This window comes from Canis lupus, chromosome 18 (genome assembly GCF_003254725.2).
Source record: "Canis lupus dingo isolate Sandy chromosome 18, ASM325472v2, whole genome shotgun sequence".
NCBI lineage: Eukaryota > Metazoa > Chordata > Mammalia > Carnivora > Canidae > Canis > Canis lupus.
In genome coordinates, this window is record NC_064260.1 from 47,080,726 (window position 1) to 47,084,846 (window position 4,121).

A 4,121-nucleotide genomic window follows, 5' to 3' on the forward strand; every position below is an offset into this window, starting at 1 on the left:
CTCCCTGTCTCATCTGCAGCTCTGGAGACAGCAGTTGGGGCCTCCCCGTGGGGATCCAGGTCCTAGGAGGGGGTGGTGCTGAGTTGGTTCATGGAGGGCTGGATGCACCCTGAGAAGACAAAGGTGTGGTACCTTAGCAAGTCTGGTACCTGCTGCAGGCACTGTGGGTCACACTCACTGGGGGGCAGGCGGGGGGGGGGTCTCTGCATACTGGGTCCCCAGAAAGACACACACCTGAGCCCCACACCAGAGAGAGCAACCTCCATAGACCCGGCTCAAAACTGCCAGGTGTGAGTCTCTGTTGGATCTTGTGGGGAGAGTGAGCAATCTGTCCTGTCTTGCCTGGTGCGTCCTCATGTGTGGTTCTGAACATCCCACGTCCTGGGAGGCCCTGCAGCCCCAGGAAGACCAGCCACCCTGTGAATCTGAGGTGAGGACCAGTGTTTCCTTTGGAAGCTGACATCCGGTTGGACCGGGTGGTCTGAGCCAGGCTGAGGCTGTGGCAGGACGCTGGGCCTGTCTGGAGAGCAGAGACCCCAGTACCCAGCACCTCAGAATGTGCCTGTACCTGGAGCTGGGCCTTTACAGAGGTGGTTAAGGTAACATGGGGTCACCGGGGAGGCCTACAGGAAGGGGGATCAGGACAGACACACAGAGGCATGACCCTGTGAGGACCCAGGGAGAGCACACATGCAGAGAGGCCCCAGGAGGACCCCACCTGCCTGTGCCTGGACCTTGGGCCTCGGCCTCCAGGACCAGGGGACAGTGAGCTTCTGCTGTGGGAGCCCCGTCCGTGGATCTGTGTTAGGACAGCCAGCACTAGTGGACACAGTTGTGATAAGAACATAACAGATGAAGTCACGTGAAGTAAAATCAGAGGAGCCAAGACCCTGGCCCGAGGAGGTCCAACCCAAGCCTGGGTGTGTGGGACCTCAAACACTGCTTCTAACGGGATGACCCTGAACACCCGCTGGCCGGTCCGAGGGTGTGGGAGAAGCGGGAGGCTTCCAGCGCTTGGGGGAAAGTCTGGACCCCCCCTGTCCTGTCCTTCCGTCTTCGGGGACACCTTCCCGACACTCCAGGCATCTCAAGAGGACTTGAGATGGAAGCAGGCAGGTAGATCTTTCCCTTCACCTGGTGCCAGAGCCTTGGTGGCCGGTATCCCGAGAGGTCACAGTCCTGCCCTGGAGCTGGGGAGTGCTCTAGGCCCAGGGTCCTGCCGGAGAGTGATCAAGGTCCCTGTGACCCCTGGGTCTTCCTGTGGGGAGGCCACTTGCAAATCCCGATGTGGGGCTTTATCTGAGACTTCCTATCTCCACCTCTCGTGATGCCTCAGCCTGCTGGACCCTCTGGCACTCCGCTCCCAGTGGCAGGACCCCTGAATAAAGGAGGACCTCTGAGAGAAGCCACCGCCTCTCCCGCATCCATCTCCAGGTGGGGGGTCTGTGGGGGGCCCCAGCTGGCTGCAGTGGGGAGGGGGCTGTGCAGCAGGGCTCTCCTGCAGGCTCCCACACGCTCCTGTTTTTCCCGCCGAGAACAGAGCTGGACTTTTTTTGAAGTAAAGATGTGGAAGTTCTTGCAAATCTGAGATGCTCACACTGGATTCACTGAGGCTGGGGTGATTCCGCTGTGTGTGGCTGGGGCTGACGTTCTCGATTCTGGTCTGCCTGCCGCGGTGCCCCCAGAGGAGGCGAGTAAAAGGCATCGCTCTCTCTTCCCATCAATTTCAATAGATCATGCAGTTGGTTAATTAATTTCGAGTAAGTCTTTCTAAGCCAAGTGAGAGATCTACTCAGGGATCAGAACAGAGGCCACTAAAAGAGCACTTTCGTGCTTTACTTACTGACGACCTGCCGGTGCTCTGGTGTCGCTCACAGTGCTTGTGGGTGCGCCCTTCTCCCCAGGAGTGGATTCGATCCTCAAACTGCAGGCACGGCACACATGGGCCAGATGTGTCCTTGTGGTTTATCACTTAGTGGAGAGAGCCGGGAATACGGGCCCAGCAGGCAGTCAGATTCCAAAGAGCAGGGGGCAGAAGCCACAGCACGTCCGAGCCCAGGCCCTTCTTCCCAGCACATGCCTTGGCAAGTCATCGTGGCTGACGCTGGCTGGAGGAGCCCCTCCTGATGGGGACGTGGGCACAGGGAATGTATGAATGTTTGCGATTTAAAGCTCTCTATCCAGCTTGATAGAGCTTCACCTAATGTCTGTGGCTCTTTGGAACCCATTTCCAAATAAAATTTACCAAGAATCATTAAAAACAAAAAAACAAAAAAACAAAACAAAAAACAAACCTCTGCCATCTCTGTGTTGTTTGCTTTGGAGGATGATTATGAAGGAGAGGGACCTGTGAGCTAGTGACGACTCTATTCCGTATCATGTGGTGCATATCAAGCATCTACAGAAGGGCCAGAACCACGTGTGACCCTCAAAGACAGGCACACACACTACAAGTGCCAGTCTCAGGAGTTAACCTTCTTGCCCTGGAGCCCTTGCAATGACCCTGTGTGTTCATCTGCTCCGGTGCCTGAGGTCTAGGCGTGGGCAGTGCAGGCTCCTTGTGAGTCCTCTCTGCTTGAGTGTGGAAAGCCATCACTTCTCAGCCTTTTGGCTAAGATCAAGTGTTGGGTGTAGACGGCCATCCTCTCCCTGGGTCCCCACGGGGTCAGCCCTCTGAGCACACACACTGCTGGTGTCTGTCCTCTCATTAGGACACCAGTCAGAATGAATTAGGACCCCACTCTATGACCTCATTTAACCCGAGTTACTTCTTTATAGGTCTTTAAAAAATTATTTTATTTAATTTAAATTCAATTAATTAACATATAGTGTATTACTAGTTTCAGAGGTAGAGGTCAGGGATTCATCCATTGCAGAGATGCACCCAGCTTTGGTTTTCTTTTTCAACATTCTTCTGGCTATCCAGGGTCTTTTCTGGTTCCATATAAATTTTAGGATTGTTTGTTCGAACTCCGTGAAAAACATTGATGGTATTTTGATAGGGGTTGCATTGAATTGTATAGATTGCTCTGGGCAACATTGACATTTTAACAATATTTGTTCTTCCACTCCATGAGCATGGAATGTTTTTCCATTTCTTTGTGTCTTCCTCAATTTCCTTCATGAGTGTTCTATAGTTTCAGAATACTTATCCTTGACCTCTTTGGTTAGGTTTTTTCCCTAGATATCCATTGCTTTTGGTGTAATTGTAAATAGGATCAGTTCCTGATTTCTCTTTCTTCTGTCTTGTTGGTAGGGTATAGAAATGCAACTGATTTCTGTGCATTGAGTTTTATATCCTGCCACATTGCTGAATTCTTGTATGAATTTTAGTAACTTTGGGGTGGAGCCTTTTGAGTTCTCTATATACAGCATCATATCACCTGGGAGAGTGAAAGTTTCACTTCATTGTCAACTCACACGACTTTTATATCTTTTTGTTGTCTGATTGCTGAGGCTGGGACTTCTAGTACTAAGCTGAACAACAGTGGTGAGAGTGGGCATCTTTTGTGTTTCTAACCTTAGGGAAAAAAGTTCTCAGGTTTCCTGATTGAGAATGGTATTTGCTGTGGGCTTTTCATATATGGTTTTTATGATATTGAGGTATGTTTCCTCCCCTACATTGTGAAGAGTTTTCATCAACAAAGGATGCTGCACTTTGTCAAATGCTTTTCTATACCTATTAAGAGGATCATGTGATTCTTGTCCTTTGTCTTGTGTCCTGTATCCCTTTGATGATTTGCCGGAGGGGATGTGGGTGAGAGATGGGGAATATAGATGAAGAATATGAAGATCTGTAAACTTCTGGTTATAAAATGATTAAGTCAAGGAAATTGAAAAAGTAAGCATAGAGAATACAGTCAACAGTATTGTAATAACTTTGTATGGGGACAGACCGTGACTACACTTCTCGTGGGGAGCGCTGAGTAACGTACACAATTGTCAAATCACTGGTTGTACTCCTGAAACTAATATATGTTGTGTCAACTATACCTTAATAAATATTAAAGAATAGGGGCTTCTGATAGAAATCATGGCAGATTCACGAAGGCAATTCTACAGTCATTACAAATATGAAGACAGGTCTGCAGAGATAAAGATTTCTCAAATGTTCTTAAAGG